The sequence below is a fragment of the Natator depressus genome, chromosome 1, assembly GCF_965152275.1.
Source record: "Natator depressus isolate rNatDep1 chromosome 1, rNatDep2.hap1, whole genome shotgun sequence".
In the NCBI taxonomy this organism is placed as follows: domain Eukaryota; kingdom Metazoa; phylum Chordata; order Testudines; family Cheloniidae; genus Natator; species Natator depressus.
In genome coordinates, this window is record NC_134234.1 from 256126640 (window position 1) to 256140912 (window position 14273).

General features: G+C 45.3%; 1 protein-coding gene across 1 annotated transcript in view; it reads left to right on the forward strand.

The window, feature by feature from the left end:
- CACNA1I (calcium voltage-gated channel subunit alpha1 I) overlaps positions 1–14273 on the forward strand; it is a 252710-nt gene that overhangs the window by 30802 nt on the left and 207635 nt on the right. The gene's annotated exons all lie outside the window — the stretch shown is intronic.

The window sequence follows — 14273 nt, forward strand, 5'->3', positions numbered from 1 at the left end:
CATGATCATCTAGTCTGATCTCCTGCACATCACAGGCCACAGAACCTCACCCACCCAATCCTGTAATAGATCCCTAAACTCACCCACCCAATCCTGTAATAGATCCCTAAACTCTGGCTGAGTTACTGAAGTCCTCAAATCATGATTTAAAGACTTTTAAGTTACAGAGAAACTGCCCTTTACGCTACTTTAAACCTGCAAGTGACTCATGCTGTAGAGGAAGGTGAAAACTCCCCAGGTCTCTGTCCGACTGACCCAGGGAAAAATTCCTTCCTGACCCCAAATATGGCAATCAGTTAGACCCTGAGCATGTGGGCAAGACCCACCAGCCAGATACTGGAAAGAATTCTCTGTAGTAACTCAGAGTCCTCCCCATCTAGTGTCCCATCACTGGCTGTTGGAGATATTTGCTGCTAGCAGGTGCAGGTTGGCTACATGCCATTGAAGGCAGTTTCATCATACCATCCCCTCCATAAATTTATCAGGCTCAGTCTTGAAACAAGTTAGGTTTTTGCCCCCACTCCTCCCCTTCAAAGGCTGTTCCAGAACGTCACTCCACTGATGGTTAGAAATCTTTGTCTAATTTCAAGCCTAAACTTGTTGATGGCCAGTTTCTATCCATTTGTTCTTGTGTCAACATTGGTGCTTAACTTAAATAACTCCTCTCCTTCCCTGATGTTTATCCCTCTTATGTATTTATAGAGAGTAGTCATATCTCCACTCAGCCTTCTTTTGGTTAGGCTAAACAAGTTAAGCTCTTTGAGTTTCCTCTCATAAGGTAGGTTTTCCATTTCTTGGGTCATGCTAGTAGCTCTTCTGTGCACCTGTTCCAGTTTGAATTCATCTTTCTTAAACATGGGGGACCAGAACTGCACACAGTATTCCAGATGAGGTCTCACCAGTGCCTTGTATAATGGCAGTAACACTTCCCTCTCTCTTTACTGGAAATACCTCGTCTGATGCATCCTAGCATCGAATTAACCTTTTTTCATGGCCACATTGCATTGGCAGCTCATAGTCATCCTGATATCAACCAATTCACTCAGATCTTTCTCCTTCTCTGTCACTTCCAACTGATATGTCCCCAGCTTAGAGCAAAAATTCTTGTTGTTAGTCCCTAAGTGCATGACCTTGCACTTTGCACTATTAAATTTCATCCCATTTCTATTATTCCAGTTTTCAAGGTCACCCAGATCTTCTTGTATGATATTTTGGTCCTCTTCCATATTGGCAATAGCTCCTTACTTTGTGTCATCCACAAATTTTATTAGCATGCTCCCTCTTTTTGCACCAAGGTCATTAATAAAAATGTTAAATAAGATTTGGTCCCAAGACCGATCCCTGAGGAACTCCACTAGTAACATCCTTCCAGCCTGACAGTTCACCTTTCAGTATGACCCATTGTAGTCTCCCCTTTAATCAGTTCCTTATCCACCTTTCAGTTCTCATATTAATCTCCATCTCCAATTTAACTACTAATTTCCCAGGAGGAACTGTATCAAATGTCTTCCTAAAATCTAGGTAGGTTAGATCTTCTGCATTTCCTTCATCTAATTTTAATGACATTGACTATTAATAACACTAGCAGTTCTGGATGTTTGATGTGGGATGGGGCCCAGGCTGGTCTGATCTAGAGCAGGCAGCACTGTGCGGCTGGGTTGGGTCCCCAGCTGGTTCATGGACTGGCAGCCTGCAGTGTTGTCGCTCATCCTTATCTCTCTTTACCCAGCCTCCTTTAGTGGAGGTTCCCTGCCCACTCTGTTTGCTCTTCTCTCCCCTCACCGGTGGCACGGATGGGAATTTGGCCAGCGTGGTTGTTGGTGGCAGGGGCCTTACTGAGCATGTAAGTGTGGCAATAGTAGTTGTCTTTCACATGCCTGGGTAAGGGCTTGAGTCCAGATGGAAGTCCAGGGTGAACACAGTGTGGATTGGATCTTAGGCCAATCTAAACAACCCACCCCAACCCTCCTGCCCTAAGGATCATGTTCCCCATTCCCTCTCCCTAAACTTCTCACCCAACCATTGAGTCAGACAATCTGGATTAAGCAAGTAAAATGATTCCCCTGGGGCAGTGGAGAGGCTATTCAGTGCAGTAATGTGGGTTGCCATCTGTCCCCAGAGACAATAGTGCCATTTACATTTATATGCAGCAATTCATCCAGGGGGAAAAAAAATCTGTCTTCCTTTGTGATACAATAATAAGCTGTTCATCCCCGTCCTCTCTTCCTTTAGCTTTCTGTCGTCCTCCAGTTCTCTGTCTGTCTCGCCTCCAGTCTCTTTCCATCCTCTCTGCCTTGCTTGCTTGAATGTGTAAGGGCTAAGTATTATTATTGCTTTCCCCCTCTGTTTGACTGTCGGGGTTTGACTCTGAACCTACGGTTCCCATTGGCATCAGAACTCTGCCCATCTCAGGAGCAGCTTCCCCACTCCCGCCCCCGTCTTCCTAGCTCGCTCTTTCTCTGTCTGAGTCTGTCGTTTTCAGTCTCCTTTAGTTTCCTCTCCCTCTTTGTCTCTCTCGGCTTTTACTGCCTGCTGTCTGTCTCTCTCAGCACAAAGAAAAGGAGGACTTGTGGCACCTTAGAGACTAACATTGGTTAGTCTCTAAGGTGCCACAAGTCCTCCTTTTCTTTTTGCCAATACAGACTAACACGGCTGCTACTCTGAAATCTCTCAGCACAGGCACCCTAGGAGGCAAGTTCATACACTAATAGTCCATCTTTCTATAGTGCACCCTTCATATCCAGTACACCAACAGCAGCAAAAACACTTCCTGGGGAGAGTCAGTCATGAGCTGAAGAGAAAAGGGAAGATTGTAAGGCAGGATATAAGCAGAGGATATGACTCATTGGCACAGAAGGACAGAAAGGGGGGAGAGTTCCCGAGAGATGACAGAGCCGAAGTGAACGAGTGGCAGCCTATGCCCCCCAACTGTGGCGAGTCATGGAGAGGGTATTGGAAGGTTGGGGTGGGAGGATGGATGGGGAAGAAGATCAGGAGGAAAGGTAAGTGGGGAAGGGGAAAGGATGAGGGGTAATGGGTAGGAAGCATTATGGAGGGAGGGCCAAGATGAATAGGAAGCTGGTGAAATTCCGTGTACAATGCATTAAATGGTTTGAATAAAATTTGAACCATGCACCCACCCTTTGCCTAATACTTGTACAAACTTTTTTTGGGTGTGTGTGGGGGGGTACATTTTCTTAACTGCCATTCTATTTTTTAAAACACCACAGCTTTCTGTAGCTCTGTGCTTCCCAGTAGGAGCTGGAAGCGTAAATACTGAGATACCACACGCACTTCCAGCTCGCTTGTAATGAGGAGTTACTGGACAACTTGGGAGAGAGCCTGGTCTTGTGGGACTTCCACTCCCACAGAGCTTCAAGGACTAAGTGGGGCCAAACCACACTGGGACAAGGTCATCCTTGGTGTAAGCCTACTGAGTTTAGTTGAATTACACTGACAATGAAATTTCCTGTGTGCAAAGCGCGGAAAGGAGAAAGAGGAGATGAAAAGAAAACACATTGTAAAATATTAACCTCCCTGTTTAAATAGCCAGCTCATAACAAACAGCAGCTGTTCAGTTTCATGGCTTGGAGGAGGCAGGGGAGTTCAATATTTCGGGGTGGGAAATAGTTTTCTTTTTTTAAAATCCAATACTGAGAGACTTTAAAGTCCCTGCAAACTCTGAGATCCAAAATTTCTCTCCTCCTTCCTGCCTCTTATGTGTGAATACCCTACAACCTCATACTGCACTCTTCACTAATCTCCACTGTCCGTGATATTCTCTCTCTCACACACACACGCGCGCGCGTGCATCTTCCTGCACTTCCCTGCACCCCACACCCTGCTTCGTAGGAAATAATTTAATACTCGAGTGCTGTGGCAAAGTCTCAGATGAATACAACTATCATTTACCAGTCTGTTAGGAAGCATTGTTATCAATAATTAAAGCCAAACCACACTTGTTAAATAAATGAACAAAGTATATTGTGTTGTGTATTATCCTTTTTTTCTAATTTGATTGTCTTTGTTCACTTATTTGCTAATTTGCAACATGAATTCACTCTCAGTAGGTCTCCTGGCCATCAGCAAGGTTTTACTTTGCTTGTGTGTGTATAATATGTACTAGCTGCAAGAACAACAGCAGTAAAATATTGCCTAAGGGAAGAAGCCATTGTCATACTGCGTGTTGCCCAAAGCCGAAGGCTGAATGCACTGTTTCAGAGTGAAGGATGCTCTTTTTACTTCAGGGTGATTTATTTTGCTTGCCATTATCTTCAGAGCCAGTTGCTACTCATCTGATTAATGTAACAGGATATTTACCCCCCCACCCCCCCGAAGTGTGCCCTGTTTACCTGCTGTGGGGAAGGTTCCAGTGTCTTCTTTCCTGGCAGCAGGAGTGATCTTTCCAGGGAATAGGTGGGGCTCTTGAGCCATCTCTGAAGATGGGCATACATTTAGCTGAGGCAGGGGCACAAACTGTACGGCTCACTCTATCCAATAGGAGCAGTCATTGTGGTCTTTCATTCCCCCTGTCCCTTCGCATTTTGTTCCACACACTCTCTCTCTTCTCTGCTCCTGGCTCCAGTGTTATTCCAGCATTGCACAGGTCTTCTCTCTCCCCACCATGCACTGTTGATCTCCTGATATGTACTGTTTCCTTCTCGTGAGGGCGGTGGTGCGTAGCGACTAGTGGTCATAAGACCACATATTAACCAGTGGGATCTGTGGTGAAATCCCCAGGTTAATAAATCAATATATATTTTAAAAAAAATGGCACAGCACTGTCCCATTTTCGTGATATTATAGGTGAGGCTGATAGCATTGCCTGTTATTAAGCTTGCCTGACACTGCCAATTATAAGACCCTTTTTTCAGTTGCTTATAACTGTGCCAAACTTTAACCATTTGGGCTGAAAGTTCCCGTGCTTGGTGTCTGTCTCAGACTTAATTTCTTAGGAAAATTTCAGCCAAAATGGCTCAGCCGTTTATTAGAACAAAGCAAGGGAAAAATACGTTTTTCCCATTTAAAAGTTATGGTGACCTTTTCTTTGAAAAGCTTTAGCACCCCCATGCTTTGGAGCAGAGATGTAAAATTTGGCAGGGACATGGCCTTTGTGTCAGGGACAGGCCTTTTGCCATCTCTGTGAAATTCTGCCCCAATTTGACCAAGTTATAAGCCGTTGAAATATCTCCATTTGCACATGCTCAGTTGAGTCTTCTTCAGATTTTAGCTGCTAAATTCCCTGAAGTTTGTTTGCATGGAGTGCTCCAGCCTGTGGGGGCTGAGCTGAACTTTCCCTGCAATTGCATGTCTGGGCCAGGCCAGGACTGGGCACCAGAACTGAGAGCAAGAAAGCCTTCTCTCCTGAACTCTCAGTAACTGCTTTAGTGGGCCCAGGCATCATGAAGGATGGGTAGTACGCGGGAGTAGATAGGGAGGGACTGGGACTGGGACTGGAGACTGGTCGGGGAGCAGAGAGAGAAACTGGAATTGAGAGTTGTGTGGGAGACTGAGACTGGCTGAGAAAGGAGACAGGGACTGGGAGATGGGGGAGACTGAGGCTGGCTAGGCAAGGGGACCTGGATCAGGGTGAGACTGGGAGTGGCTGAGCAAGGAGCTCTGGAGCTGGGGGAGACTGGGACTCACCAGGAAAAGAGCCTGAGGACTGGCAAGAGTTGGACTGTTATATTCTTAGCAGAAGGGACCTGGTCTGAATGGGTCTTGGAGACTAAACTCCCCTCTGATCCATAGGTGTGGTCTCTTTGGAGGCCTATGCACATTGACAGAGGGCAACATGCAAGAAGCTTGCAGTGCAGCTGGCCATGCCAACCCTATCTGTACCTTGTATTTCCTCTGTTAGTTGTATCCTGTTGTCTCTCATCTTATCCTTAGATTAAAAGTAAGGCTGTCGATTAATTGCAGTTAACTTATACGATTAACTAAAAAAAATTAATCGTGATTAATCGCAATGTTAAACAGTAGAATACCACTTGAAATTTATTAAATATTTTGGATGTTTTTCTACATTTCTAAATCTATTGATTTATATTACAACACAGAATATAAAGTGCACAGTGCTCACTTTATAATATTTTTGATTACAAATATTTGCACTGTAAAAATGATAAACAAAAGAAACAGTATTTTTCAATTCACCTCATACAAGCAGTGGTGAGCTGGAGCCGGTTCGCACGAGTTCGCTAGAACCGGTTGTTAAATTTAGAAGCCCTTTGAGAACCGGCTGTTCCGCGAGGGCTTCTAAATTGAACCGGCCAAAGGTGGCACCTTAGGCGCCGACTCCATGGGTGCTCCAGCCCTGGAGCACCCAAGGGGAAAATTTGGTGGGTGCAGAGCACCCAGCGGCAGCTCCCCGCCCCAGCCCCAGCTCACCTCTGCTCCACCTCCGCCTGCTCCCCGAACGCACCGCCCACCTCTGCTTCTCCACCCCCACGGGCTTCCCACAAATAAGCTGTTCGCGCGGGAAGCCGGGGCAGGCGGAGAGGTAGGTGGCGGCTTCGCACTCAGGCCCAGGGAGGCGGAGGTGAGCTGGGGGCGTGAGGAGGGCCGCTTGTGCCACAGCAGGTAACCCGAGGGGGGGGGGTGCAGGGGAATCGCTCCCCGCCCCAGCTCATCTCCGCCACCCTCGGCCTGAGTGCGAAGCCGCCGCCTGCTTTTCAGCCCTCCCAGGCTTCCCGCCGAACAGCTGATTCGCAGGAAGGGGGGGGGGGCGATGAGAAGCAGGGCGGGGCGGTGCGTTCAGGGGCAGAGCGGAGGTGAGGTGAGCTGGGGCCGGGGGCGGGGCGGGGAGCTGCCAGTGGGTGCTCTGCATCCACCAGCCCTGGAGCACCCACGGAGTCGGCACCTAAGGCACCACTTTTGATGTGATTGGTGGGGGGAGCGACCGCTCCCCCTGTTCCCCTCCTAGCTACGCTACCCCTCCCCTAGGAGCCAGAGGGACCTGCTGGATGCTTCCTGGGAGCTGCCCCAGGTAAGCAACGCTGGGACTCCCCTCCTCGCCCCCCGGCAGGTCCCTCTGGCTCTTAGGGGTGGGGTGGGCACCCACTATGGTGGCCCAAGAGACCCTTCTGCCCGGTTCTGGGGGCAGTTGGGGACAGGGGAGGGGGGTGGATGGGGCAGGGGTCCTGGGGGGGGCATCAAGGAACACGGGGGGGGTTGGATGGGGCAGGAGTTCCGGGGGGCGGGGGTGGGCAACGACCCCCTCATGGGGTGAGGAGGGAACATGTTAAGATTTTGGCAGCTCATCACTGCATACAAGTACTGTAGTGCAATCTCTTTATCGTGAAAGTGTAACTTACAAATGTAGATTTTTTTGTTTTGGTACATAACTGCACTCAAAAATAAAACAATGTAAAACTTTAGAGCTTACAAATCCACTCAGTTCTACTTCTCGTTCAGCCAATTGCTAAGACAAACAAGTTTGTTTACATTTATGGGACATAATGCTGCCTGCTTCTTATTTACAATGTAACCTGAAAGTGAGAACAGGTGTTCGCATGGCACTTTTGTAGCTGGCGTTGCAAGGTATTTTCATGCCAGATGTGCTAAACATTCATATGCCCCTTCATGCTTTGGCCACCATTCCAGAGGACATGCTTCTATGCTCATGGCGCTCATTTAAAAAAAATAACGCGTTAAGTAAATTTGTGACTGAACTTCTTGGGGGAGAATTGTATGTCTCCTGCTCTGTTTTACCTGCATTCTGCCTTATATTTCATGTTATAGCAGTCTCGGATGATGACCCAGCCCATGTTTGTTTTAAGAACACTTTCACAGCAGATTTGACAAAACACAAAGAAGGTACCAATGTGAGATTTCTAAAAATAGCTACAGCACTTGACCCAAGGTTTAAGAATCTGAAGTGCCTTCCAAAATCTGAGAGGGAGGAGGTGTGGAGCATATTTTCAGAAGTCTTAACAGAGCAACACTCTGATGCAGAAACTACAGAACCCGAACCACCAAAAAAGAAAATCAACCTTCTGCTGGTGGTATCTTACTCAGATGATGAAATTGAACATGTGTCGGTCCACTCTGCTTTGGATCGTTATCGAGCGGAACCCGTCATCAGCATGGACGCATGTTCTCTGGAATGGTGGTTGAAGCATGAAGGGACATATGAATCATTAGCGCATCTGGCACATAAACATCTTGCGACGCCGGCTACAATAGTGCCACATGAATGCCTCTCTTTCAGGTGACATTATAAACAAGAAGCAGGCAGCATTATCTTCTGCACATGTAAAAAACTTGGTTGTCTGAGCGATTGGCTGAAGTAGGACTGAGTGGACTTGTAGGCTCTAAAGTTTTACATTGTTTTATTTTTTGAGTGCAGTTATTTTTTTGGTACATAATTCTGTATTTGTAAGTTCAACTTTCATGATAAAGAGATTGCATTACAGTACTTGTATTAAGTGAATAGAAAAATATTATTTCTTTTTTTCAGTTGAAATATTTGTAATAAAAATAAATTTAAAGTGAGCACTGTACACTTTGTATTCTATGTTGTAATTGAAATCAATATATTTCAAAATGTAGAAAAAATCAAAAAATATTTAAATAAATTGTATTCTATTATTGTTTAACAGCGCAATTAATTGCACAATTAATTACGCAATTAATTGAGATTAATTTTTTAAATAGCGAGATTAATCACATTTAATTTTTTTAATCGCTTGACAGCCCTAATTAAAAGCTCTTTTGTGGCAGTGGTCTTGTCAGTTTATATATATATAAACCACACAGACAGAGGCTAGCACACTGGGGCCCAGATCCACACCAACAACAATAATTAATAAATGGCACCTATAAAAGTACTTCCTTCAGCAGGGGCTCATGAGCCAGGACTTTTCACAGGTACAAAATTAATGGTAACCCTTTGCAAAGTCTATGAGGTGCTGTTTATTTATTAACATGCATTTCCAATGTACTGTGATGGGTCGCCCATCCTTTAAATATCCAATCGCTTTCTAACTTCTGAAATCTATTTCACACTTTGCAGCATGCCTCTAATAATGCATTTTCTGGATTGCACAGCAGATGTCTGGAGAAATTGCATATTTTCTTCCATATGGATGATCATTTTACCGAAAAATAAAATAGGGTTCAGCACACTGTTCAATTTTCTGAGGTATCACCCCGGGGATTCTCCACCTGGGGCTGAGACATGACTCTGGGGATTGCTATGCCAGTAGGCCACGGCAAGCAAATAGCCCCTGCCCTACCTTTCTGAGTGCAGAGGGACCCTGCCCGCAGTAGAACGTGTGCGGTTCTGCTGTGTAGGGAAGGGACAGGATGTGGAAAACCCACCCTGAGGAACTGTGCTCCCTGCATCCCAGCTCCATGGGATTTTTTTTTCTGCTCTGCAGTAGAGATATGGAGGCCTAGCCAGTGGGTCTACATGCCCTACTGACCAGTCCCCTCAGAGAGGGATGTGGCAGCTCATAGCTACTCCCTCTCCAACGCTAGCTTAGAGTGGCTCTGCTGCTGCTCCACAGGTAGGAGTGGGGGAAGGATTCCTTTCTCCCCAGCCTTTAAGAACTGTGAGTGCATCGCCCGACTGCTGGAGCTGGGAACTGGGCTGTGGATCTGGAGGTCAGTGTCTTTTAGTGGAGTGCACGACTGGCTTCCAAATGGGTTAGTTCTCCAGTCCTCTTCTCACCCTCTTTGACTCCCCAGGCCTTCATTACACCAGGGGGAGCCATGGGCATGATGCAAAGAGAAAGGGAGCGGAGTTCTCCTTCCCTATAGCAGCTGTTATTTCATGTGTCTCCATGCTGCCTCCTCTTACTCTGTTCCTTTCCAGAAAATGAAACGGTCTTCGTCTTCAGTCCTATCTCTTACGGAGGCTTTGTGCTTCCTGACACCTTGGTGATTCCAATCATTTCCATTGCCTTTTGCTGGGTTCTTTCTCTCTTGGCTTTGCCTCTGTCTAATATAATGAGGTGGCTGAAATGGACCCATTCAGAGCAAGCAACTTCCATCCATTTTGTTTGTGATATCGGGGGAACGGAAGCAGCACACAGAGCAGGTGAGAACTCGGTCTCCATGCAACTATCTCCCCTTTGCTGTAACGAATGCAGTGGAGAGAAATACCAGATATTTCAGAAACTGTAATTACAGAAGGTGATTGTCACAGTTTCCCTGCGTGGTGTTGGTTGGGAATCTTCCCAGCCCCAAATTCATGAGATGGTCCATGACTGTTTTTCCCCATGGGTCATAGAATATCCAGGTTGGAAGGGCCCTCAGGAGGTCATCTAGTCCAACCCCCTGCTCAAAACAGGACCAATCCCCAATTTTTGCTCTAGATCCCTAAATGGCCCCCTCAAGGATTGAACTCACAACCCTGGGTTTAGCAGGCCAATGCTCAAACCACTGAGCTATCCCTCCCCCAAGGGGGTAGGGCCAAGAGTCTCTAAGTCAAAGGGCAGTTCACTGGCCCTGGATTTATTTCAGGCCTCATGGCATCGAGTGTGCTTGTCTTGCTGTGTCAATATGTGATAGTGCTGTGCAAGAGCTGGCACGCGCTGCCATTCAGACAGTTCTATTGGCAGCATTTCCTAGGGGGCAAAAGGATGGAGCACTGTGCCAGGCTTGTCCTTCGTAGCGTGGTGAGAGAAGCAGATGGTGCTAAGGTATCTCATTATTTTACAAAATTAGCCAGGAGTAAAAGGGAGTGTGGGATGAGATATCTGACGCAACATGGAGCCAGTGAAATGGGCAGTTGATTGGTTTATGGTTGTCCCCAGGGACATGTGTGGTCCCACCCCCTTGCTCACCGTAAAGGGCAGACAGGGGTGTGTGTATGTGTGGTAGCCATCAATTGTAACTTCCCCTGGCTACTCAATCCATTTGAGTGCCTCTCAAGTGGGACTAACAGATTAATGTCACACCTTTTGAAATTTCTTTAGGGCTCCACCATTTCTCACTGTGGTTACAGACATTGGTAAATCGGACCCCCAGTGATGTGATTACTATTGGTTGATGTATTGAAAGCCCTTCACAAGTATCAGGGCACTTTATAGGAAGATGGAGAACAAGAATAAAATGCACAATTAAAAATGACTGGAAAAAAGTCTTAGGCCAAATTCATGCTAGGTGTAACTAGTTGACTTTCAATGCATCCGATGAAGTGAGTTGTAGCTCACGAAAGCTTATGCTCAAATAAATTGGTTAGTCTCTAAGGTGCCACAAGTACTCCTTTTCTAGTTGACTTCAGTGGAGTTACACCAGGGATTAATTTGGCCTCTTGAACGAATTACTTTGAAATAGTGGATCTTTCTACCAAATAGTAGCTAAATGTATTTATTTTATGTGTAGGCTTTTCTATTGCTCTCATCACTGTATTATTGTACTGGAGAGTCTAAGAGCACATGGGCCTCAAAGGCATCCAAATCAGATCATCATGTCTAGATCACAAGTCCCACGTGGGGGCACACCCCCAGCATAAATCGAACTGAGATTAGAATGGACAAGTATAATGGAGCTGGACATCACTATAGACAGCTCAATGAAAACCTCTGCTCAGTGTGCAGCGGTGGTCAAAAAAGCAGGCAAAATGTCCATAAAGAATGGGATGGAGAATAATACAGCAAATATTATGCTGTTATTTAAATCAATGGTCTGCTCTTAGTTCTGGTCCTCCCCATCTCAGAAAAGGTACACCAGGAATAGAGGGAGCTCAGATATGGGTGACGAAAATGAACAGAGATTGGGGAAAAGTTATATGTGAGATTGAAAAAATGGGGACTGTTTAGTTTAGAGAAGAATTAATAAGAGGGGACATGACAGAAGTATAGAAAATAATGGATGGTAGAGAGAATATTGCTCCAATTTACCTTCTCTCTTAATAAAAGAATAAGGGACATTCAATCCATGTGAAAGGCAACACATTTAAAATAGACAAAACCGAAACACTTAATACACAGTTAATTTGGAATTCACTGCCACCAAGATATCTTTGAGGCCAAGAATTTAGATACAAAACAGGATGAGATGGTTATATGGCTAATGGAAACACCTACAATTATGTTAGACAGGAAAAAACTCAACAACCCTCGTGTATAAACACTCCTGCTTCAGGACATAAGCCAACCACTAATTGATGAGGGTAGGCGAAAACTTGCCCTGTAGGCATGTTAATCTGTAATTGTCCACAAGGGGGTTCACTGCACCTTCCCTTTGAAGTATATAGCACTAGTTGCTGTCAGAGACTTTCCTTGGATTAGATGGAACACTGGTTTCACCTGGTATGGAAATTCCTATGTCGAGTGAAGAACTTTAAATACAACTAGTAATTTGAACCAGGTGCTAAAGCTAATGGGTAATCAGTGCAAGAAGTCTAAAAATGAGGGTGTCACATGATCATTACAAGAATGGAGGAAATTTAAACATGCTGCTGCATTTTGCATTAGCTACACATAAATGGCAGGATGATAAGACTCTAGTAGCCTGATTGAGAGAGGTGATTGGACATCCACCACTACCACTGAAATCAGTGGGAGTTTAGCAGGTGACCAGGCCTCAATAGTGCTGTAATCCAAAGGTGAAATTGCAAGGCCAGGGACTAAGTGTTGTAGCCACTGAAATGGTTATGTTGTCATGACTCTGCTGAGGTATTACCAAACGCATAGTGACTTGACTTAGTTAGACAGCCACCAAGGGACGAGAGAGGCAAGTCAGTGTAAAAGTAACATCCATATTGGTGAAGGCAGGTGCTGGAGACCTTGCCCAATTTGGCTAAGAACTGACTTCCTAGTTTAATGATTGGAGTGCTCCATTTTCACAGATGCAGGAGGTGGTGGGAAGAACACGCAACAGGGATTATTTTGCTATCCAGGATTGTCTGACTGGCAATCAGTGATGGGTTGAACTTCAAAAGATTGGGAGGTTCAGTTTAGGTAAGTGCTCAAAAACTTGAGCCAGCTCCTCAGCTGATGTCAATCCACATAGGTCCATTGACTTCAACAGACCTATGCTGATTAACCCCAGCTGAGGGCCTGGTTCTTTGTTTTGTCAAACCTCTTGGGTCTGTCAAAATGAGCTATAAATCTCATAAGAGAAAACAAATATTTTCTTGCAAGATTTCTGGTACCTCTTGATTTCAGTCAGGCCAGAAATACCATGAGAACAGCCTTTTATCATGGTGTTTTGACGCTTCTGCTTTGGAATCAGGCATTTAAACAATGTCCTCCAATTTGGGTTTAAGTTTTGGTTTGGCTCAATTTGTACTGTATCCAAAACGATTTTCCAATCCCCAGTGGATATGTATCCTCCTTTTCTTTCCCCCTAGTACTATGTATCTGAAGGGGGAGCAGCTGGTGAGTCATGCCTTTTCTCTGCATTCAATATGCCCGTACTCATGGAGATGGGTGAGGTCCCAGAGCACTAGAGATGAGTAAACATAGCATCTGTCTTTAAAAAAGAGGACCGGGGAATTATAGACCAGTCAGCCTAACTTTGATACATGGAAAGATACTGGAACAAATTATTAAACAATCAGTTTATAAGCACCTGGAGAAAATAGGGTTAATGAGGAATAGCCATCATGGATTTGTCAAGAACAAATCATGCCAAACTAGACTAATGTCCTTCTCTGACAGGGTTACTGACCAAGTGGATGGGGTGAAGCGGTAGATATGATATATCTTGCTTTCAGTAAGGCTTTTGGCACAGTCCCACTTAACATTTTCATCAGCAAACTAGGGAAATGTGGTCTAGATGAAATTACTATAAGTAGGTGCACAGCTGGTTGAAAGACTGTACCCAGAGTAGTTACCAATGGTTCACTCTCAAACTGGGAAGGCATATCTAGTGGGGTCCCACAGGGGTCAGTCCTGGGTCCAGTACTAGTCAATATTTTCATTAATGACTTGGCTATTGGAATGGAGAGTACACTTATAAAATTTGCAAGCTGGGAGGGGGTTGCAAGCACTTTGGAGGACAGGATTCAAATTCAAAACGCCCTTGACAAATTGGAGAATTGGTCTGAATTCAACATGACATAGAAAAAAGACAAGTACAAAGTACTTCACTTAGGAAGTAAAAATCAAATGTACAATTGCAAAATGGGGAGTAACTGGCTAGGCAGTAGTACTGTTAAAAAGGATCTGGGGGTTATAGTGTTTCACAAATTAAATGAGTCAACAATTTCATGCAGTTGTGGGAAAAAAAGCTAATATGCTGGGGTGTCCACCCCACACCAGCCCTAAGTGAGTTAATGTGTGCCAGGGGGCTCAATTCATCTGAGATGCTGCACC